This window comes from Lacerta agilis, chromosome 1 (assembly GCF_009819535.1).
Source record: "Lacerta agilis isolate rLacAgi1 chromosome 1, rLacAgi1.pri, whole genome shotgun sequence".
Lineage (NCBI taxonomy): Eukaryota > Metazoa > Chordata > Lepidosauria > Squamata > Lacertidae > Lacerta > Lacerta agilis.
In genome coordinates, this window is record NC_046312.1 from 67,422,747 (window position 1) to 67,449,250 (window position 26,504).

General features: G+C 44.0%; 1 protein-coding gene across 1 annotated transcript in view; it reads left to right on the forward strand.

Annotated features, from left to right (window-relative positions):
- Nucleotides 1-3,534: 3,534 nt before the first annotated feature.
- Nucleotides 3,535-26,504, forward strand: part of DENND2B (DENN domain containing 2B) — a 157,849-nt gene continuing 134,879 nt past the window's right edge. Inside the window, exon 1 of the mRNA XM_033153040.1 lies at nucleotides 3,535-3,660. The gene's annotated coding sequence lies outside the window, so the exon portion shown is untranslated. The remainder of the gene's footprint in view (nucleotides 3,661-26,504) is intronic.

The window sequence follows — 26,504 nt, forward strand, 5'->3', positions numbered from 1 at the left end:
AACCACAGAGCCTAGGGCTTGCCGATCAGAAGGTCGGCGGTTCAAATCCCCGTGATGGGGTGAGCTCCCGTTGCTCGGTCCCTGCTCCTGCCAACCTAGTAGTTTGAAAGGACGTCAAAGGGCAAGTAGATAAATAGGTACCACTCTGGCAGGAAGATAAACGGCGTTTCCATGCACTGCTCTGGTTTCTCCAGAAGTGGCTTAGTCATGCTGGCCACATGACCCGGAAGCTGTCTGCGGACAAACGCCGGCTCCCTCGGCCAGTAAAGCAAGATGAGCACCGCAACCCCAGAGTCGTTCGCGACTGGACTTAATGGTCAGGGGTATAAAAAAAACACAGGGTTTGAGTCAGAGTGGGGTGCAGGCCTAAATGGGATGTTGGTGCTGTATAGCCTGGCAGCCTGAGGTCTACTCTGCTGCTACATCCCTGGGGCTCCCATCAGCTAAAAGTAGGATTGCTGTTTACATGGTATGTTAGTCTATATTATTCTTGTGTATGATAAGCCTGCTATTATTATTTTCAGACTTTCTTCATTCCTTGTGTTTTGCCATTGTTTCAGAGATCCTTAATAAAGAGCCCATTTTGCCTTTGGCAAAACAGTGCCTGGGGTATAAAATCCTTCAAGTGCCTCTCCTCCTCACAGTAAAAATAAAATAAAAAGTATTCAGTAACAATCAGTTTGCTGCCTTTTAACAATAACCTACCTGAGGAGACTACCTCACTCTGCCTAAGGGTAGACTGGCCTATACAGTACTAGTGACTGGCCTGTACTAGTCCTTGTTTTGTCTTCTGTGGAGACTTTAGAGATGATGGTCTTTTTCTAAAACAAAAGGCTGTTATTGTGCATGTTCATGTGAAGTAGTTTCATCTCCCAGCCACCAGTAACTGCTTATCCAAGTGGTAAATGTTGTTCAACTTTTTAATGCTGCAGTTATTCCATAAGAAGTGCAACGAGGTCCATTGTGAGATTATAACTATTCTATTATACAGCCGTTTAAAAAAGAAAACGGATATGATCAGTTTACTCACACACTTGCTTCAGAAGCGAGGGCAGGATAGATGATGAAGAAATAAATGTGCTGTACAGAAGGCACCTAGTGATGTGTGTGTGTGTGTGTGTGTGTGTGTGTGTGTGTGTGTAAGTGAGCTCACATACATGTGCTCAAGCAAGCAGTCCTTGGTGTGAGAACAGTGGTGTAAGCACTCAAATGTGTGTCTGTTTCCACCTGTAAAATATTGGAGGGTATGTAGGATTTATGAAGTCACCAGGTTCTGATTTGGTGAAAGTCAGGTCTAAAGTGTTTGGTAAGGTATCTGTGGTGAGTGGGTGCAGTGGGACAAACTTGGCATAAGAAGGGGAGGAGAAAAGTCTGGTGTAAGAATGGTAGACAATAAGCAGAAGGATGACTGCTGGACCACATGCCCCTGAAGTACCTTTGTCCAGTTCTCTAGGACATGTGAGAATGGCCAAAGACACAGTTCTCATTTTTCAAAGTGCCTAATCCTTAGGACTACAGAGATGCCAGAAAGTTCTGCTTTCTTTGCCTAACAGCTTTGCCCTGCCCTGCCATCTCTTCATTCTTCTGAAGTCATACATAAAAAGCACACCTTTCAGGCGCTGCAAATGTGGCATCAGCAGGTGACCACAGGATGCCCTCACCTCCCTGAAATGAGAATATTGTTGGCATCCATCTGTCTCGAGAGACAATGGAGTGTGCCTCCAGGGGTGAAGCTAAACTGCTGCATTAGCAGCACCAATGTGACCTCCCAGGGTGAGAGCCTGGGCAGTGTGTCTGGAGGTCCTGGGCTGCCCTTGACAACAAGATCCCTCACTCTGCTTCACTGATGTGGCCCAAAGGAAAGCAGAGCAATACATTTGGCACCATCTTGGCTGCAGAAGTTGCTGGAAGGAGACACACAAGGCATCATCCAACCAACTTAGGGACACCACTCCAGCTTTATGCAGGGTTTGCTCCTTAGCCTTTCTCTCTCTTGAAGACATCCCACAAGACAGTGGAGGTTTAGGATCAGAATTTCCCTTCTCCTAGGTGGGCTACCTTCTCAGGTTGACTAAGCCTCAGGTTGACTAAGCAGAGCCTGTCTTCGCAGGTAGGGGGAGTCCTGAACTCACTGAGAGTTTGAGACGCATCAGCTATCCTCACCTGGTTTACCTGGCCAGTGGAAGCCATTCTGGGGTGTGTGGCCACTGTCACATGCTGACAGCTTCTAGGAGATGAGAACTGAGTGCAGGGTGGGGACCAAAGGTGGACAAGCTACCCCAAAAGAGCATGGTGCACCCCCCACCAGAGGTACTACCCTGCCCCTAACATTCCACACACTCAGTATAGCTAATATAATGTTTGATTTATTTATTAGAATTGTATCCTCCCTTCTACCCAAAGGAGCCCAGGAAGGCAAATAGGTTGCGGATTTTTCTTGGTTGGTGTTGGGGTATGTGTGTGGTATTCACTGAAGTTTTTCTGATCTGCAAATGTGCCCATGGGTCCAACAGGGTTGGTAGCCCTGAAGGCGGTGTATTCTCCTAAAGAGATATATTTTTAAGCAGAGGCTGGATGACCACCTATCAGGGATGCTATTAACACAGCAGATTTCCTACATCTCCTGGCGGGTTACAATAGATGACCTTTGAGGTTCCTCCCAAACCCTTATGATCCGTTGATATGGAGCGACTTGGCCGTCAAATAACTGATCAACCAAGAACTTGGGGGCGGGGGGCGAGAGGGCGCCCGGCAGTGTGAACCGGAACTCGAGTTGGCGCGCAAAAAAATGAAGGAGAACCCGGCGTCTCCAAACGGTAAACGGCGAGCGAGGAAACTTAAAAGCTGCCGGCGGCTCCAACGAGGGCCCCCCCCCCGCTTCCCCGTTTTCATGCATAAGAAGCGATCCACTTTTTTCTCGTGATTGGAACCAGATGCTCCTCACCAGGGAGAGCTTTTATTGCGACGGCCGCCGGGGGGGGGGGCAGCAGGGCTGCATCGGGGGACGGTCGCGAGTTGCTTCTCACGCTCTTTCGTTCGCCTCAGAGCTGCGCTTCGAAGGCAAGCCAGTGGCTAGCGCCAGTCGTGACCCCCGCGCCCGAGACCCCTTAACAGTCTCCTGCCGCGAAGCTCGGGGCTGGAGACCCCTTCCTCCCAGTTGCAGCTTGATCCTGTGAGCCAAGAGCGGAGAATAGTCCGCCCCCCGCCCCCCGTTTCCTTGGGATGAGAGTCTGAGGGAGAGAGGAAGTTGGGAAGCTCGCCGTGGTCGGGCGATGGCCGGGGGTTCCCGCTCTGGGTCGCCCGCAGCCTCCCCCTCGGCCGTCGTGGGCTAAGGCGGGCTGCGGCAGAAGCCCTCTCGCCCCAGGGAGCCGCTTTCGTTGCCGGGCGCCGGGTTACTGGTTCCCATTAGTCTCCCGCACTGGCCCTCGCTGTCTCCACTTCCTGTCTTGGCATATTTCTCTGTCTCGCCCTCCCCTCCGCGCGTTTCCAGATTCTCTTTTAGGAAAAAAAAAGAAGCGAGGAAGGTTGGGGGGGGGGGAAAGGAGAGAGAGTGAGTTGCGTCTGGCCAAGCGAAGAGATCAGAACTGGAGGCGATCTCCGGCGAGCTGCAACAGCTGGACTCGACATCTGCACTTCTTCCAGCGCAGGGCAGCAGCCCAGGTAAGGGAGAAGGAGAGACGCCGGGCTCTAACAGGCGGGGCGACCGGAGAGGGTCTTTCTCGTTTCCTACAAACGGGAGAGCCCAGGAGGCGATTGCAGTTGCCATCTGGAAGGCTGCGGGTTTTGGTTTTTCCAGGGAATGGGGAGGGGAGAAGCTTCTTCTGCGGCGCTCCTCTCTGCTCCTCAGGGAAAGGGCTGCCTGCGTCTCTGTGGCTGAGAAAGCGTTTGAACAGGGCGACCGCCTGGCGGTTCTCTGGGAAGAACAATAGATTCACCTCGGCGCGAAGGGAAGAGGAGGGACGCCGGGCAGGCGAGTCCCCCCACCCCGGAGATCCACGTTTGGGTCTTCCTTGCATGCGACACGGGGCTCGGGCTTTGCTTGTTTGCTCGTAATGTTCGGGTTGTTTCGGGGTATTTTCCAGCTCTTTGCTTGGAGGGGGTTCAGGGCAACTTCGAGATGAGGTAGGAGGGAGCGTATTCTTTCTCCCCTTCCCATAAATCGACTTGCACTGCCCGGTTTAGGAGGATAGGTGGCGCTTACGCACCGTGTTCACCCGTTTCGCCAGCTGTTCCTCACCGATAACACGTCTGGGAAGAAAACTTTTTTTAAAAAAGATTCTTTTGATTCCTGGTATCTGTCTATAAATGTTATTGATATCTGGACCCATCGGCTATTATTTAGTCAGATATAGGAATTAATGAGTACTGACACCCCAACGACATACCACAAAAGACAGCATTATATTGAATTTTACAAACAAACGGCAACACAGCTCCCTCCTTCCTTCCTTCTTTCCTTCCCTCCCTCCACTTCCTCCTCAGTGTAGGATGGTTAGCCACGGATAATAGTTAGAAAACGGACATTTGGATACAAAGGGACATTGCCAGCCACGGTGTAACACTGACATACTGAATTTGGCTAAGTTGTCCTGTTTCCCATCCTTGTATTCTTCTGCTATTTCTGCTTCGTATTTGATAGATGTGATACAGTATAATGAAAATCTGCCTCTCCATGGACGGAGTGCTGTGTCTGGACTCTGGAGGTAACTTAGTGCTATGTACTAAGTTGAAAGTAAAGGGGCCTTCTGCTCCCAACTCCAAACCATCTGCATCAGATGGAAATGGAAACTTCAGCAAGTCTTCCTTATTCTTACCACAAAGTTCCAAACCCTAACTTTTCAGCTCTCAAGATGGATGGTGGGAATCCAGCAGGGCGTAGTGGTTTAAAGTGTTGAACTTGGACCTGAGAGACCAAGGTTAAAATCCCCACTCAGCCTTGAAGCTCTCTGGTGACCTTGGGGCAGTCAGTACCTAACAGGGCTATTGTGAAACAAAATAAAAAATAAAATAAAAATCCTTCCAGTAGCACCTTAGAAACCAACTAAGTTTGTTCTTGGTATGAGCTTTCGTTTGCATGCACACTTCTTCAGATACAACTTTTTGTTCCCACTATAAATTTGGCAAAAGATTGCTGATGGAATTTTTATAGCAGTTCACTTGGTGGTGTGAGTGGGAAATCAGATGTCCGGCAAAGGCGAAGCAACCTGCTCCAGTACCTGGAGTGGTCCTCGTCCGAGGGGGTGTGGTGCGCATCCCAGGGGGTGCGCAGCGTCCCCCGGGGGTGCTGCTGATAGGGGGTCCGCATTTTGTCACACGCACCCGGGGCGAACCGCCCCCCGCCCCCCTCGGAACGCCCCTGATGTCTGGATCTGAGTCTGGGCTGTAACTAAGTGCTTGTCTTGCTTAGTCAAGGGAGCAATGAGGTCACACACAAGCCAGAATAATAACTTTAAGCTGTTACAAATCCTTTTGGTCCTATTCTATCACTGAAATGCACTTTTAGGTACAGTGTTTCAGTATATCGGTTCATGTCCTGGATATAATGATGACAGTAACTATATTTGAATGAACACAGCACATACTTAACTATGCGTATATATTCTTCATTCTGCCTAGTTCATAATGATCTCCCCCATAAGAGCAACTCCCACGGCTCTTTCCTTAGTGGAAGAAAATAAGAATTGTTAAGTGAAATAGTACCAGATTTTCCCTGGGATCCTAAAGGGTGTTTTGGGTAGTGCTCATGTCTTGCACTTCCCTAGTGAGATACTTGTGTCTCCCCTGAATCTTGAACTGGCAGATTCACATGATACATAAAACATTGATTTTAAGTCAAGAAATGATGGCTTGCTTAAGGTCACCTAGCAAATTTGTGGTTTGGGTGAAATTTGAGTTGGCAGTGTTGATCGCAGCTCATTCAGGTGCTGTTCAACATCATTTAACCATCACCATGGTTTGTATTGTGCTACAGAATAATAGGGACCCAGGTGGCGCTGTGGGTTAAACCAGAGTCTAGGGCTTGCTGATCAGAACGTCAGCGGTTCGAATCCCTGCCAAGGGGTGAGCTCCCGTTGCTCGGTCCCAGCTCCTGCCCACCTAGCAGTTCGAAAGCACGTCAAAGTGCAAGTAGATAAATACGTACCGCTCCGGCGGGAAGGTAAACTGCCCTGCTCTGGTTCACCAAAAGCGGCTTAGTCATGCTGGTCACATGACCTGGAAGCTGTCTGCGGACAAACACCAGCTCCCTCGGCCTATAGAGCGAGATGAGCGCCACAACCCCAGAGTTGGACACAACTGGACCTGATGGTCGGGTCCCTTTACCTTTACAGAATAATAAAGGCACATGATTCTAAACATCTCCTGGGTTAATAACAGGAGATTTTTTATCTATTAAGCACACCCATAAAATCGGTCATTCTACCCAACACCTGTTTTCAGTGCAGCTGTCTGTCACACTTTCGCTCAAAGCAGAGGTGGGAAATGTATGGCCATCTAGGTGCTGTTGGATTCTAGCTCCCATCAGCCCCAGCCAACATGGTCAGTGGTCAGGGATGATGGGAGTTGTGTCCTAGCAACACCCTGGAGGGCTGCAGGTTAGCTACCCCTTCCTTAAACAAATAGCAACGTAGGAAACAGCTTTATACCAAATCAAACCATTGGCCCATCTAGCTCAGTATTGTCTACATTGACTGGGAACAGCTCTTGAATGTATCGAGCAGAAGTTGTTTCCAGACTTACCGGGAGATGTCAAGGATTGAAACTAGTAGTAGAGCATGTGCTCTGCTACTGAGCTATAGCCCTCCATAGATACAGGAAAAATATTACCACTTCTTTTTCCTTGCTAGGATGAATTAAAATTTTAAAAACAAACTAAAATGGATCAAGACCGAGTGTCTGCAAAATGTGGAGCGTTGTGTCAATCTGCCTAGATGTCTCTGAGTTTTCTTGCCTGGTTGTATGAAGGAATGAATAAATCCAATAATACTAATAGCCACCATCTGATATTTAATGCAGTTTAATTCAGAACAAAAGTGTGATAATCTATATCCTTCCCAGATTTCATAAATTTTATTTATTTCCCTATTGTTGTGCTTTGCTTCATTTTAACCAATGTCTAATCCTCTTTTTGTTACATCTCTCCCACCCTGCCCGACATTCCATGAATAACATACCTTGTGGATGGCCTCAAATTCTTACAACATATTTACTCATAGGTAGGGTAGCTAGGTGCAGAAGAGAACTGTGCTTCTGCACCTGTGCTAGTTGTGTAGGAGACCTGTGCAAAATTCCCTCTTCTACACAACTAGTAAAGTTGGTGGAGCCCTGTCCTCATTTGCACTTGGCCACCCTGCTAAGAAATGCATCCCATTGTAGTACATGGGGATCACTCTCAGTTACCATAAGTGAGTTTAGGAGTGCACTGTTAATGTCCCTCCTAGTAAAGCAAATCAGCACTGTGTGTGGTTTTGTGGTGAAGCCGTTCCCACTGCAGAGCAGCTCAGCTATTAAGCAAAACAAGAGCACAGTGGCTTGAGCACAGCATCCTGCTATAATTGTGTTTCTCTGGATCTAAAAGTGAAGTGATTGGGCATACAAATAAACAAATAAATACCCCTGAAGTGAAAGCTAAGGTATGTGATAGACTGAAGTTCCTACTTAGGTGAAAGTTACAAATAATAGGTTTTGCCATATCAAGCTAGGGTTTGTTAGTTATTATTTTATGTAGTTGTAAAAAGGCATATTTATGTCAGCTGTGTCAATTAACCTGATTTACTCTCTGGATACGGTAACAGGAATGACTAATGGAACAGGAAATGCCAACTGTCTTAACTTGCATATATTGTCTTGCCTTCTGAGAGTCCTGTTAGCTTCCCTTTCATTTGTGTACACATGTTTTAGCATATACAGAGGTACCACTGCACTGATTTCTGAGAAGGAAGGGATTTTTTATTGGGTTGAGAAACAATGCACTTTTTGAACTAATGGAACACTTCCTTCATCTCTGTGTACACTCCGTACCTTCCCACAAAGTATCCGGGGAACTGTAGTTTACACCTCACAGAGATACAATTCCTAATACCCTTAATAAACTAGAGACCTGGCATTCTTGGGTGGGTGTGCTTTAAACCTCCCCTTCACACTCTCCCCTTGTTACTAAGTGAATTTCTAATCAGGTGTTCTGGGTCAAATTTCAATCCACCCCACCTGTCCCTCTGAGGTCTGTCTGTGATGTCAATCCCCTTTTATTAATAATCTGGGAATCTCTTAGTAACGGGAGTTTTTCTGTCCAGCGGCCGTGGCCGGTTATATCCTCCGCTCTGGGCTTCAGGGGTTAAACTCTTCTTTGCATACAGTTCAGGGTCTCTCTTTCATTAGATCCCTCACTATATCAGTTAGCTAAGCCCTCTTAGCAACTCTGTGGCAATGTCAAGGTTTCCGCCCGCTAGCCCCTCCTGAGGGAACTCCAAGACACAAACTATCACCCTGCAGGTCAATTTTGTCCTTTTCCTGAGTTCACCTCCTCATGAGCATAAATAACTCGCTGGACCAAATGAACGACGATATTTTCTTAGCTCAACAATAATAAGTCGTTATTTCTTTCAGAACATAACGGTTTCAATAATGCAATCGTTTATAAGCTTAGTTTCCTAACAGTGTAAACTCTTTCTTTCAGCATCATATACACATCTTCAACCTACCCTAACCTACCCAAACCTACCCACCACTATCCTGGCCCCACACCCTCCTTCTTCCAGTTACCACTCCTCCTCTCTAACAGCTGCTCCTTCCTTCTAAAGGGCGGAATGTCCCGCCTCCCATGAGATATCTGCCACTCAAACTGGGGTGCCCATTAACTCATAAAACACTGTGGGTTTCTGAAAATCCCTTAACTTAGATCTGATTCGTTACACCAGGCTGCGGAAATAATTCTGTCTTCAGAACTGAAGCAACACCTCCAGTTAGTTGGGAGGGAGGAGATGGAAAGAGGCTCAGCTACGATGGATCCTGGCTGCCTTTTCAATCCTTGCAGTAGCACCTCCCGCCTTGCTTATGCTCTGGTATTGGCCAGAGCCTCAGTGTGCCTGCACTATCTCGCCCCACTGTCCCCATCACCCACCTCATCGTGGTGCAGGCATCTCAATGAGCTTGTGCCATTCCATTCCTTCTCCCTGGAACCCACCAGGGTGCAGGCGTCTTGACACTGGTGATGTGGACCAGCAGGCACAGGATCTGCTGCCCCTGTGGATCTTGCCATCCAAGGCAGCTGCCTCACCTGACCTTATTGGTGGGACGGCCCTGGTGTAACTCAAAAGCTTGTATACTTTTAAAGAAATAATGTATATAAAGAAATAATGTATATAGTATTCTGTGGGTCAAGCAGTGACAACATAAACAATGCCAATTTTCCTTTGCACTGCCTTCCACTTCCTTCTGGATGCTTAGTGGAAGTTTTGGGGAAAGTTCATTCTGGTTCTTCTCAATTATTAGCCTACTTTTAAATCAGCGTGACCATAAGTGACAACAATTGTCTGGAATTAGAGGAGCGATATCAATGCAATTCTGTAACATGGAAAGCTGAATTGCTGGAAGCAGACTAATTTCACAACCAGACTGTGTGTTACACACATAGTTGGAGTAGATTTGCTATTATATGTAGATCTGCAGCTGAAATTTGGTCTCATTGCTTTTTTTTGGAAACATTGGACCAAGTGGGTTTTGGCTGACCAACTAAGGCAGCAAGCACAAATTCATACTTTTTTGGTAAAATTGTCTCCTCCTTCTTTGCTTGGTATAATGATGGGTCATGATAGAGTTAAAATTGTTTCCATTTATTATGGGTTGGAGCTTAGATTGCACCCTTTGGCTTGTGGTAGTGTGCTAACATGTTCCTCAGTGAGCAATCTTTTGTTCGGGGCCTACAAAATCAGTAACCCTGTTAGTAAGAACTTAACAGGTTGCCTTTTGTTGGCAATTTGGCTATGGAAAAATTCTGGAAAATTAAATCCAAATATTTGCATTCTCCCCTTTGCCTCAGTTGCTCATCTTGTAAACACTCACTGGAACGTTAAACTTCAGTAAAGGTCTTTGCTTCAAAGGGGCCTCTCAGACCTTGGGAGGAATGTTTGAATTGTTCACTACTCTGCTACCTACTGAGAATATGAAGTGTCATTTAATTCAGTACAGTTTACTTCAAAGTAAGCATTCATAGATGCCTTTTCATGAAGCAAGACATTTAAAAATGATAGTTGCTGTGGAAGGTCACAAGCATAGATAAACAAGGCCAAAATGGAGTGAGGAGTGAGGATTTTATAGGCAAGAGGTGTTTCTAACCAGTTTTTTTTACAGCAGGAAGTTTCTCCATTGTTACTTTCTCTGTTTCACATTGTTGCTTCTTTGAGAGAACAAATAGTTTCTTAAGAAGGAATAGAGAGTTCTGATTGGCATGATTCTTTGCTTTCATTTGTTTCAAAAGTGAACTGAAATGATAGTAATAATAGCAGCTATGTCACACAGTTTTTCCTCACATTCATGCAATAAACTTGGATATCAATGTAGATTCTCCAATTGTCCTTCTGGTGAAACATCACAAATGGGTTCTGGAGCAGTTGCTATTGTGTCATCTCTTTCTAGTGTGGGACTGCAGCTTGCTGCTGGATTTTCATTTATTTTCCTCTTTGCTAAATTGTACAAGAGTTGTGGATGCCTGGGGAAAATGCAGGGTTATGGTATTTCCTGTGCTCCTTTTTCTAGGAGTATTATCAAAACTTTCTACATTAGTGCTGAGAGGGGCAATGCATAGTGTGTGCTAGATTCGCCATGGATTGCTGATTCCTCCTTTAGCCAAGGCCATGTTGGAAAGAGTGAAGCCTGTGTGCAGATCATATGGTGAATGACATGTGATTTGTTTGCTGCATATACATGGCTCCCAGTTGCATACAGAGACAGCTAAATCCTTGCATGCTGGACATAATTTACATGTGTTACTTGGAAGCCCCTTCCATGTGGGAAATGTGGAACCTGTGGCCCTGAGTTTGCTGAATAAATCAAAAAGTGCAAAGTTGATCTCATAGCTGCAGATCACCCTTACAGAGAGTCTTTGTCCACTCCTGTTCCATAGAGTCAATGTGGTGTCATCAGGATGCTGTCGGACTATGACTCCCATCATCCCTTACTTTGGGGAATGCCAGTTGAGGCTGATGGGAGTTGGAGCCCAACAACCTCTGGAAGGTGCTATGCTGGCTACCCTTAATACTAAGATCCTAGGAATATCAGACAAGCAAGTATGTTTTACCATTGCTTCTCAAAGGTAAAGCCATTCTTCATGTGTTCTAAACCCAATTTGATAGCTGTAGGGTAAATTGCCAATTGGAAACCAAGTGTTGTTATTGCTGTTACTGCTATTATTATTAATTGGAAATTGAGTGTTAAATCCTACTCCACAGAAAAGATGAAGTAACAAATCCAATAATTATTTGCCAGTAAGTTTCCACAATGCTAACTGACTTCCAGAATTAGAAGGAGTTAGGTAGCAAGAAATGACTGGGTGGAGAATAGGAATGTGAAATTAAGACAATCTCCAAAATTAAATGATGAGAGGTTTTCAGAAATCTAATAGTAGGCCGTATCCAACACAGCAAGTCCAGAAGCAGCATAGAGGAGATCAGTGCTATATTTGTAATGGGGAGGAGAAAGAAAAATGACATCATATCCAAAGGAGATCCCCAGAGAGACTTGTTTTAAAGATGACTTCCTTATGTATTGAACTAAGCTCATTGCATCTCTGCACGTTTTACTGAGTCTGGCAGGGGCTAGAAATCAGATTAATGGAACAGCGCAAAAGAAAACACAGAGAAATGTTTATACCAGAAATCATATTTCTGAAGTTAATAATAGTATCAGAATTAATGAGAGTAATGCTAAAATAGATACAGTATTGGATAAGTGGTTGGAGGAGCTGTCAGAGAGGAAAAGGGGGATCATGGCATTATATATGTATTGAATGAAGACAGAGGGGTAGGCATAACCTGCTACAGATGTGTGCCTGTTCAAGTAATAGTATCTGTAGTAGGTATGTGTCTACCACGCTGCACCTGAGCTTACCAGCATTTACACACAAACATACCACCTTAAAGTCACCCCTCCAAGCAAAGAATCATAGGAACAGTAGTTAAGGATGCTAGGGATTGTAGTCTTTTGAGAGGGCAACTACTGTTCCTAGGATTCTTGGGGGGGGGGACTCCATGTGCTTCAAATGTGCTTCAAATGTATAGTGTGTACGAGAGATAATATGTTTGCTTTGATATTCATTGCTGGACAGACTGATGTATTCAGTGTTTGAAATTCCCCAGACGCTAGGCACATTTTGCAACTGGCACAGGTCCAGTTGTGACCATGTGGATGCCAAGCTGGCCACTGACATCTCCAGCTGTTTGGCCCCTCCAGCTTTCTTAAGCAGGTAAGCAGAAGAGCATTTCTATACGACCTTTTCTTCCAAGGAGAACATGCTTCACCCCCTCCTCAATTAATCCCTAAAACAACCCTGTGAGTTGGTTAAGGGGCTGTGTGGTTAAGGGGAAGTGAGCTTCATGACTGAGTGAGGATATGAACCCTGAACTCCCAGGTCTTAGACTGACACTCTAACCACTACACCGGACTGGCTTCCTAGAGTATTTCTGCTAAGGGGCAGCTATATAAATTATGTAGGTACCGTATATACTTGAGTATAAGCCTAGTTTTTCAGCACATTTTTTGTGCTGAAAAAGCTGCCCTCGGCTTATACTCGAGTGAGGCGGGCGGTGGGGACGGCGAGAAAGAAGCCCTTTCTCTTCGCTTGTGCCGCCACCCGCTCTCCCCAGTCAACCATTCCTTAAGAAGTGTACAAGAACAGCGGTTCTTTACTCTCTCCAGGCAGCCTGTTCCATTCCTGAACTGCTCGCATAAATGCAAACTTGGCAAAGGAGGAAGAGGAAGGAGCAGCCCAAAGGGCTGCTTTCGGGCTGCTCGTTCCTCCTCCTCCTCCACAGCAGCAAAGGTGAATCGGCTTATACTTGAGTAAATAAGCTTTCCCAGGTTTTTGTAGGAAAATTAGGTGCCTCGGTTTATATTTGGGTCGGCTTATACTCGGGTATATACGGTAAATGAATATGGGGAAAACAAAATGACACTCAGAGAAGGATCTGAAATATTTTCCTTGAAGCTTGAATTTGTTTTATTTTGAATTGGCTGATTTGCTGTTTTAATGTGTTGTAAATATGACGCGGGTGGCACTGTGGGTTAAACCACAGAGCCTAGGGCTCGCTGATCAGAAGGTCGGCGGTTCGAATCCCCATGACGGGGTGAGCTCCCGTTGCTCGGTCCCTGCTCCTGCCCACCTAGCAGTTCGAAAGCACGTCAAAGGCTTAGTCATGCTGGCCACATGACCCGGCAGCTGTACGCCGGCTCCCTCGGCCAGTAACACAAGATGAGCGCCACAACCCCAGAGTCGGACATGACTGGACCTAATGGTCAGGGGTCCCTTTACCTTTAAATATAATGTGTTTAAAATATAAAGAGGTATAGAAATGAAATTAGCAACAACAAATCTCACTGAGGGGTGGGAATGGCACATAGACATTCTGTTGCGGTGACCGTAACCGAGGTTTAAGGTGCCATTTGGTGAATAGCTCCTCTCTCTCTCTCTCTTTCTCTCTCTCTCTCTCTCTCTCTCTCTCTCTCTCTCTCTCTCTCTCTCTCTCTCTCTCTGTGTGTGTGTGTGTGTGTGTATATATATATATATATATATATATATATATATATATATATATAGTTTCTAATGTTGGATGTGTGAGTTTCAGGATTTCTGTCTCTGTGTGAGTAGTAGAGGTGGTTGGTGGGTTCAATTTAAATCATGCCAGATTTATAAGCATTTTCTGTTCTTCTTTGGCAGATTCCCTGCATCTGGCATGCAGCACTGTCTAGCCTGATACTCACTTTCCAGCTAATGCTCTGCATTCTTCTACCAATATGGAAACATTCTATATACAGAGCCATGTTTGGCTGACCTTGTAAATAAGTTGGGAGGTAGGTGGCAGAACTACAGAGAGATGTGTGAGGATATACTTTTATGGCTATTCAAATGTATGCATGGGGTGTGTGTGGATTCCTGTGTAAGGTAAGTTAGGAATGTGATGGCTTTGCAGTATCGCCACATTCAACTGCCACTGACTTCTTGAATCAGACTTAGTAGATACGCCTGCTTAGGTTGAGATAATGAAGACTGCTATGTGCATTTCTTCCTTTCTATAAAGGGTGTGCCACGGCTCAAGCGTGCCTGAGAGATGTGCCATCTACATCACAGTCTTTATTCCTTACCCCTAAATATGTAGGAACTGGTATGGTTGTTTAGTGGTAGGAAAAAAGGTGCTCTGCACATGCTCAGAGGCACTTTCCTGTGTGATTACCTCACCTGTTCCTGGGCTCTTCACTTTATAGTGAGAATGGATTCTGTGGCTGAGCCCTGCCTGTTTGTATACAAATGAGTAGGCCTAAGAGTCAGACCAGTGGCCCACCTCACATTCTTCAGCTACCAGGCCTTACATGTGAAATGTGATGGGAAATGTGGGCCTCTTCCTCTCGAACATTTCAGTTTCTTCTGCAGGATGGCTGTCATTACTTGCTGACGAGCTCTGTATGCAGCTGGAGGGCATCTGGGTTATCGGGGTAGAGACCACCATGAAGGGAATGTGATTTGTACCGTGCAGCTACTGTTGGAATAATGATGGTAGCCCAGTTGCCTGCTCAGTCTCCCATTCAGCAGTTCCTTTGTTATGTTCAGTGACTTTAAACATCTTTTCAAAAACAAAAACAAAAGCACCACCTCTACAATTTTAAAAAGTTTATGTCAAGGAAAATTTCTTTCCAGAATACTTAATATCCTGTTAAAGTGTTCTTAGGTTTACTCAAGTTACCTGCTTGAGCCTCAAGTGTCATCTTGTAGATTTTGTTATGAAAGATTGATCCAAAGTAAATCAAAATAATCCCTTGGCATTTTCAGCTGGGCCTTGTTTTTGTGCTAGCTTTTTTAAAGAAAGCATTACAAACTGTGGCTGTTTTAAACGTATATTGTAGCACTGGTTGACATTGTAGTAGTTGATAGTGTTTGTTAACTGTTATCACTTTGTGAATAATTTTTGTTTAGAAAGTGGTTTATAAAAGTTTCAAATAAATAAGACATACATAAATAGGAGTCTTATAAGAACTTTCAAAGGTCACATGCAGTGTATGTTTAATGTTGCTGTGAAGTTCTTTCACAACATCTGAAAAAAGTAACCTATCAGTAGATGATTCATTCCAGTCTGAGAACCACAGTGAAAATGTATCACCAGCCAGAAGCCATTAATAAGAATAGCCCTAATGCAGAGGTTTTCAACCTTTTTGAGTCCATGGCTCCCTAGACCAACTACATTCTTTCTGCGGCACTCCTGTGGGGCTTAGGAGCCCAGTAATGTCACCCCTTGCCTGCAGAGCTGTCAGCCTCTCACCCTTTTTGTACACCCTCCCTTGTGGAGTGTTCTCACAGCCTCCTCTCCTCTCCCTTTGAGAGTCCTTTGTGTAGCTGCTGCTGCTGCTGCCGCTGCTGCCGCCGCCACCACTGGTCTCTGAGCTGCCTCAACCCAAAGAGAGGTGCCTCCCAGAGGCACCATTCGCGTGTGAAGCTTATAGCCAGGGCTGTTGCAATAAACATCTGTGCAAGCCTTTGGGAGGCAGAGATGCGAGAAGGCAACAGAGGAAGAAAGAGGGACAGAGGCCAGTGTTGCCTGCAGCACCCCTGACCATCATTCAAGACACCCCAGGGTGCCATGGCACACTGGTTGAAAACCACTGCCCTGGTGGATTAGGCCAAAGGCCCATCTGGTCCTGTATTCTGTTCTCACAATGGCCAACCAGATGCCTATGGGAAACCTGCAACTGGTATTCAGAGGCATAGTGCCTCTGACACTGGAGCCATCATGACTTAGCCTCTCTGAATTTATCTAAACTGCCTTTAAAACCACCTTGTGCATTTCTCCATCATTCTCCTTATCACAAAAGTCTGATTTTTGGAGGAAGTGGGCTTGTTGTGCAAGTGCTCAAAATGAACTTTAATTGTGCAGTCTGAATTTACCTGAAAATAGTGACAGTCTGGAAGTGTCCAAAGTTCCATTGAAATAAGTTGCTTACATATGAATAAACATCATAGAACCAGACTGTATCTCTCTATTGTAGTTTCCCCACACTCCCTATTTGGTGAAAATCATACTGTAACTGAATTCTTTCAAAAAGGAAAATGGAGCTGTGTCAAATAGCTTCAATGAATGTTACAAATTCTTGGAATTTGGTGCCAGCGTTTCAATCACAGTGGTCGTATGGTTTGGGCATTTGACTTGAGCCCTGAAGTTTGTGGGTTTCAAGGCTCATTTCACTGAACTCTACATGATTTCATGAACTCTTGGATTCGGAAAGTCAAAAGGAGTAGTTACATATGGTGCTACTCATATTGTTGTCTAATGTAACATAGGTCATATAAACTAATACATCTTGGCCACACCAGTCCCAAGAGACAAAATGGTTTGAGACAGACTATCAAGGTATGAAATAGGGACAATTTTTGAATCCACTTAATGTATGAAAAATAAGACTTGGCAAATGCTCCAGCTTAATAAAATATGTATGGGCATGAAACTGGCAGGCAGTTACTATTTACTGCTTCTTCTCCTTCCAATGTGGCCCTGATTGCTCACTCTGTTCCCTGTTATAGTATTTCGTGGAAAGTGAAAATGGCAGGCATGGTTGGAACTTCACTGTGCACCCGACCTCTATGAAAGCCATTTCAAAAAAGGCAAGTTGTGGCAACCAGTGTCCGCCCTGTTATTCCCATGTTGGGTGTTGATGTTGGGCCCCATCATTCGCCACTATCTCTGGCAATCACCCCCCCCCCCCGCGCTCCACCTCCAATGTAGCCTCTGAAGTCTGGACCTCATGAGACCACTGTTCTCAGTGTGAGCTTGCCTTCACAACTGAATTGAAATTATGCATGGTGTGAGAAAGTGTGCCGTGTATAAAGTGATTCTGGTGAGGTGAATTCTTTCAGGTCTTTTTGGATCGACAGGACTCAGAGTGCTGGATGGCTTAAACATAACGATCTAGTTCTACTCAGGCGGCCAGGTTACAGTCCCAATAGCTGGGACCCTCCTGGTAGCTGAAAGAATGGGTGACAGTGGAAATGTCTCTGAAGAACCTCTGGAACACACATGCTGGATGCACTTGGCATTTTGTGGAATTCTCAAGAACCTGCTATATATGCTTGGAGATTCTAAAAATATTGTCTTCTGATACCAGATAGTCATGCTTCTTCAGCACAATTCTTTACATGTCCACTCAGAAATAAGTCCCATTGAGTTCAGTGGGGCTTAAAAAAATAAGGCGAAGGACCCCTGACAGTTAAATCCACTCGCGAACAACTCTGGGGTTGCGGCGCTCATCTCGCTTTACTAGCTGAGGGAGCCGGTGTTTGTCCACAGACAGCTTCCAGGTCATGTGGCCAGCATGACTAAGCCACTTCTGGCAAACCAGAGCAGCGCACGGAAATGCCGTTTACCTTCCCGCTGGAGCGGTACCTATTTATCTACTTGCACTTTGACGTGCTTTCGAACTGCAAGGTTGGCAGGAGGGGGCTTATTACCTGGCAATTGATTATAGGACTTGCAGCCTTAAAATGCAAAGTTCCATGTAATGTTGTTATCTTACAGATAAGGAACCACATCAGAAGGCAAAGTATTCTATTCATGCTTGAGTCATATAAAGAGAAAGCATATCTGTCTGCTGTATCATGTACCCAGGAAGCCATGGGTTCCTATAGGAAGTGGAAAAATGCAGACTCTGAATACTCCAATATTGGCTCTTGGTCAACTAAGGTCAGATCAATCTAGTCTGCTGATTGCATCTACCACTTCTTGTAAGTTAGACATGTGGCTTACCAAGAAAGCAGTAGAGTTGGCAGACAGTGTGTTTTATTACATTGGTTTCAGACAGTAACTTTATACTGTTCTTTTGTAATGAAAACTTACTTTAGTTTACTTTATTTATAAAACCTTTTGCCTCCCTGTCCCACAGACACCAAAGGTGATTTTATCCAATGAAACAAATCATATAGATTTTAGAACAGTCCAGAGTACAATACAAAACTCAAGGAGACAAAACAGAAGCAGAAATGGAATGAGAAAGCACCAGGATCTCTGGAAGAAAAGCTGCAAGATTAAAAAGTGTGTGTGTGTGTTTGGGGCAATAAGTAAATTTTAATGGCAAGTTCCCCTGTCTGAAATGTTTAGGATACAGAGGAAATAAGTGGCAGCGCGTTTGCGTCTGTGCGTGTGTACATAAATCCTTTCCCTCCTCCTGTTATCCTGCTCTTTACCTTCCCTGAGTTCAAGCTTTGTGAAGTTATTGGGGAAATGTGGGGTAACATCTAAATGATGATGGGTTTTTGGTAAATGAGATATAGATAATAGTAGCATATATTCTGTGCTTTCTTTATGCACGCTGCTTTTAATACAGGAAAATGAAATCCAAACCCCAGGGCTCATAAATGCACAACATTTTCCCAGGAGGAAAAATGCTGTATACCGCAAAATGTTTCTGAGAGAGAGGGAGAGAAAGTGGGTAATAAACACGCCAATAAAAGTAGTCTGGGGAAAATTAGTTGCCATATCTTCATAGTCTTTCTGCTTTTGCCATTGAGAAACCTGACCTACTGATAGTTTTGCTCCATATGCAGTTAGTGACGTGAAATAAGAGTGAAGATTTGTTCCACTGTTAATATTTTCCAGGATACACTGCCAGGCTCTGGATAATTATCCTTCCTTTAAGCACATGAGACTGCAATTCTGAGATAAACACTTCAGATTAATGCTCCATTTATCCAGAAAGCTGCTTCTCAGAGGGCAAAATCATTAAGATCCCATCCTGGATTTCATTTGGAACTTGCCACTGTATCCATGATGCTGTTGCAGTCCGTGGGCTGTGACATTGCTGAGAGTTTTGCTGTGAAGGAGCACTTTCAATTTAAGCACGTGAATGATTTCTAGTGACACATCTACCGCCTTGCTGAACTTAAGAGGATGGGATGGCAAAGGAGGAAAGTAGAAAGGGAAGATGGCTCTTCACTTAAGCAGGAACAGAGTTCTCTTGAAAAAACAAAACTTGATAGACTCTTTTTCTTCTCCCTTCTGTCTTTCTGCTCATTGTATTTTAGTAGAAATTGCTCCCAAATAGTGTTGGAGGAAGAGACAGTGCACTAAAAAACTGAAAAAACAAACAAAGGGAGAGATAAACATCAACCTGATGTCTGAAAGCCTGTCCGTCTGTCTGTGGCCCAGGGCGAGCAGGCTCCTAGACACTGAGCCAGATGGTCTTGTGTGGGTACTTTCTATCTGTACCCATGGAATATCTTTTTGTTGTTGTTCACTCATTCAGTCGTGTCCGACTCTTCGTGACCCCATGGACCAGAGCACGCCAGGCACGCCTATCCTTCACTGCCTCTCGCAGTTTGGCCAAACTCATGCCAGTAGCTTCGAGAACACTGTCCAACCATCTCATCCTCTGTCGTCCCCTTCTCCTTGTGCCCTCCATCTTTCCCAGCATCAGGGTCTTTTCTAGGGAGTCTTCTCTTCTCATGAGGTGCCCAAAGTACTGGAGCCTCAACTTCAGGATCTGTCCTTCTAGTGAGCACTCAGGGCTGATTTCTTTAAGAATGGATAGGTTTGATCTACTTTGCCTTAAATGAGTGGTGTCAGTGATTTAATTTGGAAAGCTGCATAGCATAATTCAAGATTGGGCATTCCTAGCCCCCCTTTATTCCTATGTCTAATGAGATAATCAGATAAAGGAGATTAATTTGCTTTGCCATTTTTAAAGCACAGCAGGAGAGATGTATGTTGGTAAAACCTGAAACAGGAAAGAGAATTTTGACAGAATTGAAATTTTTGTAGCTGCAATACAACCTATCCAGCTAAGGCTTGTTCACTTCCATTTTGACAGTTGTTTATTTAGTGTTTTGAGCAAAGGCTTTTAATTTATTCAATTTAATTGACTGAGATCAGCTATTAAGATTATCCCGAGGTATTTAAACCACCCATGGCCTATCTTTATCTTTGACATTTCTGACAGCTGTTTTTGAACTGTCGCTGTCAAATTAATTGGTAGCTATCCTAGGAAGTTGAATCCTTGTTTAAGTTTTAACCTTGCTGGATCCCGTAATGAGAAGGGTCTTGGCATACAACCTCCCCCCCCCCCAGCTCATAACAATATAATGGATTTCTGCATGTTATTTTCACTAGCATATGCATTGTCATGCACACTTTACCCTTGCCTATATATTTTTTGTACATATGAATCAGCCGGAGAACTGCAAAATTTGGAGAAGTGCAAATATTGAAGGATGAGGAGGAGTTTGGATTTGATATTCCGCTTTATCACTACCCGAAGGAGTCTCAAAGCAGCTAACATTCTCCTTTCCCTTCCTCCCCCACAACAAACACTCTGAGAGGCTGAGAGACTTCAGAGAAGTGTGACTAGCCCAAGGTCAACAACCAGCAGCTGCATGTGGAGGAGCGGTGACGTTAACCCGATTCACTAGATTATGAGTCTTAACCATTACACCACACTGGCTCTCTGACTGTATTTCAGTTCACATGTTATTTTGAAAGTGCAAATTCAGTATGCTTGCCTTTAAATGTGAATTGAATCAATCCCAATCATTACATGGAATCTTAGTCATGTGATTAATATGTGAAGGGTGCTAAAAACATCTGGTTTGCTAAATATGGACCTGATTGCAGGTTGGGTCCTACACACTACAGAGAGGAACATTACTCTGTGTCAACCAACCAGTCCTATGTTTTACTAATCTGGGCATGCTGTATCTCACTGTGCCAATCTTACCCTTGCCACCTTCCTTGCTCTACTCAGTGATGACTATTTGGATCAATAGTGGGGAACCCCATAGGGCCCTCCAGACATGGTTGGATTCAAACCCCCATTAGCTTCAACCAACAAGGCCAACAGTTAGCGATGATGGGAGTTGTAGCCCAGTGACACCGGTAGGGTCATAGGTTTCCTGTCCCTGATTTGGTGGTCATTTCTTTGAGAAAATGTAACTGAAAAAACTGAATTTTGTTTTAAACCCAAATCCATGCTCCAAGGCTGCTTTGACATTTACTTAATAAAGCTACCGGTAACTGGGTTGCCCTCGGCCCCTTTCAAAGGAGAATGGAGTATTTCTGAGTGCCACACTATCTCAGTTAAATGGTTAGCTTCTGTGTTGGAATGGGACGTGCTTCCTGTTCACCCCATCTGTTGCTGATTTAGGTTAATTGAAGAAGTTTCAAGCCCTCTTGCCAAGTCCAAAGAGAATTTTCTCCTCCTGGAATTTAACCTCTAGAGAAATCACGAGCCCAGCTCTTCAAAGACTTTAAAATTGTTGTTGTTGTTCAGTCGTTCAGTCGTGTCCGACTCTTCGTGACCCCATGGACCAGAGTACGCCAGGCACGCCTATCCTTCACTGCCTCTCGCAGTTTGGCCAAACTCATGTTAGTAGCTTCAAGAACACTGTCCAACCATCTCATCCTCTGTCGTCCCCTTCTCCTTGTGCCCTCCATCTTTCCCAACATCAGGGTCTTTTCTAGGGATTCTTCTCTTCTCATGAGGTGGCCAAAGTACTGGAGCCTCAACTTCAGGATCTGTCCTTCTAGTGAGTACTCAGGGCTGATTTCTTTGAGAATGGATAGGTTTGATCTTCTTGCAGTCCACGGGACTCTCAAGAGTCTCCTCCAGCACCATAATTCAAAAGCATCAATTCTACGGCGATCAGCCTTCTTTATGGTCCAGCTCTCACTTCCGTACATTACTACTGGGAAAACCATAGCTTTAACTATACGGACTTTTGTCGGCAAGGTGATGTCTTTGCTTTTTAAGATGCTGTCTAGGTTTGTCATTGCTTTTCTCCCAAGAAGCAGGCGTCTTCTGATTTCGTGACTGCTGTCACCATCTGCAGTGATCATGGAACCCAAGAAAGTGAAATCTCTCACTGCCTCCATTTCTTCCCCTTCTATTTGCCAAGAGGTGATGGGACCAGTGGCCATGATCTTAGTTTTTTTGATGTTGAGCTTCAGACCATATTTTGCGCTCTCTTCTTTCACCCTCATTAAAAGGTTCTTCAATTCTTCCTCACTTTCTGCCATCAAGGTAGTATCATCAGCATATCTGAGGTTGTTGATATTTTTTCCGGCAATCTTAATTCCGGTTGGGGATTCATCCAGTCCAGCCTTTCGCATGATGTATTCTGCATATAAGTTAATACATCATGCGAAAGGCTGGACTGGATGAATCCCCAACCGGAATTAAGATTGCCGGAAAAAATTAAGATTGCCGGAATTTTCTCCTCCTGGAATTTAACCTCTAGAGAAATCACGAGCCCAGCTCTTCAAAGACTTTAAAATACCATCCTGCTATAAGTGATCCTTTCCAACTTTTCCGTGCAACATGGCTCCTTGCTGAAGTTGAATGGACTCTCTTCCCCACCACACCCCATTAATTCATAGTGAATATCCTAAAGGGGAACCCTCAGGGAACGTTCAGGATATCTCACTACTGTATTATTATTAATAATAATCACTTAAAAAAACCTCAAGCAGCTTACAAACACTGAAAACAGGTATAAAAAAGAGTAGAAGCAACATAAAACGTGGTAATATGCATAAAAGAGCCAATCCAGCTCAACCCCACCCTACTAAAAATATGAAGAGTTAGGCTCTGAAGGCCCAGGTGAATAAAAATATTTTATCTGTTGCCCAGAAACAGATAGTGATGGCGCCAGGCATGCCTCCTTGGGGAGAGCAGTCCAGAAATGGAGCCACCTCTGAGAAGGCCTGTTTTCATATCACCACTCTCCACACCTCCATTTGAGGGGATGCACAGAAAAGGGCCTCAGATGGTGAATGCAGGGACCAGGTGGCTTCATGTGTGGAGAGGCAGTCTTTGAGATATTGGGATTTTGGGCTGCATAATTGAATTATTGTAAGATGTAAGTACAGCCAGTTTATTTATTCATAAGAATATTCAGAAAGTGTAGACAGTTGTAGGGGGTACCACAGAATGCCTATGGAGAACACTGTCTCCAAAATTAATGCACAGTTGGTCTAGAATTGAACAGTGGGATCTTAAAGAGAGTGATTGTGGTTTCCAGCCAGGCACGAGTATGGACAACTCTCTCTCTCTTGAGCCATGCCAAAATTTCAGCATTGCTACTCAGAAGTAAGTCCTATTGAGTTCGGTGGTACAGAATGAGAAAGAAATCGAAATCAACGAATCAATAAACATGCTTACTCCCAGGGACTTGTAGTTAATATAAGTGGCTTGGGATTTTTTTAAAGCTGAAAGTCTGATTCTGTTTGAATGTTATAGGGAGCTCATTGTGCTACTGGTTTATCATAAGTCACCATCAAATTGCATTGACAAGTCCGTCACATGCTTGTTGGCTCTTAAGGCCTTCTTAAGAATGTTATGCATGCAGAAAGCGGGAATGTTGTACTCCATGAACAGATTGTTTTCAGATCCTGATGAAAGCTTATGTCTCAAAGTTGGCATGGCAGATCTGTTTTACTAATGACTGCTCTTCCAACACTAACTGTGGCTGCTGATGGAGACCAGAACTGGAATCCAGTTATGGGAGAGTGTTGTGACCTGAGCAGTGAAGAATTAGAGGCCAGAGAGGAGGAGTGCTAAGGTCCACTGAACCCTCATTACGTACTCTATAGCAATTGGGGAAGTTGTTAAGGCTACAGTTTCCAGTAGTCCGCATTGCTCATGCCAGGAGTGCTCAATCATGTTAAGAATTGCTTTGGCACAGACAAATAATGTGCAGACCCCTGCAAAGTTCTCTCAGTGCAAATGAGCACAAAATTCATTGCAGGCAAGTGTAATTAGGGGAGGAAACAGTCAAAGGAAACTATGTGTTCAAGAAGGAATGTATTCATAGTTGTGTGTGTGTGCGCTGCATCTGCCTTTTGTGAATTCTTAGTACAGTTACAATGAGTAGATGAAATAGATCACATCTCAAAAGGAGCTTCTTGTCGGGTGCTCTTATTCATGGCAGGACTGGAGCTCAAGAGTTATGATCTATGCGTTGGGAGATCCTGTCATGTACAGAGGGATCCGTAGTCATGTACTTCTTTGCTGACCTTTTCGACTGTAATCAGCATGTGTCTCACAGTTTCCTGTGGCATGCAGAGTAGTTTAATACAATCCCTGTCGTAGTCTATATAATAGGTGCCATTACTGTGATCCTGTTTTTAATGAGTACACAATTGATTTATTCCTCCCCTCTCCACTTCATGGGAAAATGTTGAAGGTGACTTCTGCCTATTCATGTAAGCTGAGCTGAGGCCTTCCGAGAGGGAGTGAGACTGCCAACAAGCCATTCTGTAAATAAACAAGTGTCTTGGGATGTCCCCCCCCAAGGTCTGAGGTTGGGTGTCTTGCAGACACTTGGCAGCAGGAACAAAACCATCAAGAGTTGGATTGTTTGTCGCTGAACTGATTTCAATAACAGATGAGAATTTCCGAGCAGGAAGAATTGCACATGCCTTATGGGATTTGTCTGGGAGGGGGAGGGAAGTACATTTTGTGGAAGGGAGAAGGAATTTTTATTTCATTCTGAATGTAGCGGTTGGTGCCTACAGACTTGCTCTTCAATAATTTCTGAACAAACACCACAGAGTTAGAATCAAACTAAGACAGCAACTCAGGGCTCCATTATGGACATTGATATTACACTGTAGCATGACTTGCAGTATAAGACCAATGTTAGTGGCAAACAGGCATGCTGGCTTCTCCTCAAAGTGACTCCACACTTTAACATGGCAGATCCAATTGCTGTGTGTTCACTAGTGTTTCCCACATCAAAGGAAACATGTGGGCACCATGCATGTTTTTTAAATATTCCATGCTCACATGCCTCACAATTCTGGATTAATCAGGAATCTGCAACATGTGAACACAACATGTGAACACAGGTGTTTATGGATGTGTGACTGAGTTCCACACTTGACAAGCCTGTTGTTTGAAACTCTGGGCTTTCTGTGTGAAGTTGCCTCTACTTTATTCAAGGCAACTGGAAAACAATAATTATTGTCATCTACCATCCATTTTAATGTGTTGCTGTTGGACTTTTTAATCCTTTAATGAATGCAGTGAACATGAAAATAAATGACACACCAATATTGGGCAAAAGTATAAAATTGATATTATTACACACTGGCTTCTGTTGTTATTTGTGAAACTTTGTCCATTGGTGAGATTCTTCTTGCTCTTTTCAAATGATACTGTGCAGAGCAGGAAGGACCGGTTTTGTCCTCTGATATTGCTATAAAACTAGGGCTTTTCCCCCAGCTAGAACTCCCCAGAGCTCAGTTCCAGTATCTCTCAGATGGGTGCCATTGCCATTATAAGAGAACAAGGGAGGCGTTCATAGTGATTTCTGGCTCCTCTTTTTCTAGAAAAATGGCACTGTATAAAACTAATACAGTTTTAAACATTTGGCCTTGGCTTCTCAGACATTTTTCTATGACTGGATCTTAGCAATGCTATGCTGAACATCTTAGGGCAAAGTCACACGTGCTTGTCTACCACTTGATAACTGTAGTAAGTGATGATACCGAATTTCCATATCCCCACACACAATTTTATTTTATTTTTATATATAAAAATTTATTGGTTTTCCATAGAAACAAAACAGACACACACAACATAATAAACAACAAATACAATAAAAAATAAAACAAAAATAAAAAGAAAATAAAAGAAAAACAATACATACCTACATACATACCTACACCTAAACAGGAACACCAACTCTTCATTATTCTAATTAAATCTTATTTCAAATCTAACTAGGGGATTTCCCCCGTTTCTCTCCTGTGCTTCCAATTCCAATTTACTTTAATAACTTTCTCATCTCCCAAATTTAAATCAATTACCATCAAAATATCTAAATGTAACTTCTTAATACCAAAAAAGAAAAAAAGAAAAACTTAACTTCATAACTCTAACTTCTTAATACAGAAAGTGGCTTAGAATATAAACTATTATAAACTTCTTAAAACAAATATATACTTCTTAAAACAAATATAAACTTCTTGAAACAAATCTTAAGTTCTTATTTTACTAAAACTGCTGCTATAGAGAAAAAAAACAATCCAAGTATCTCTTCATAAAACCAAATCAAACAATTCTTAACACACTGACTTCAGGGTACCATGATGGGCCATCCTAGTTACATTTTAAAAAGTCCTTCACCCTACCCCTCTTCTTGGCATTTTCCAAAACCAACCCGGGGTAACCCGCCAGACCTCTCTCTGATCTTTCCCAACCTCATTGTCCAGAATGTCCTCTTTTCCTTTATGACCAAAAACACTGTCCAAGAACATCCT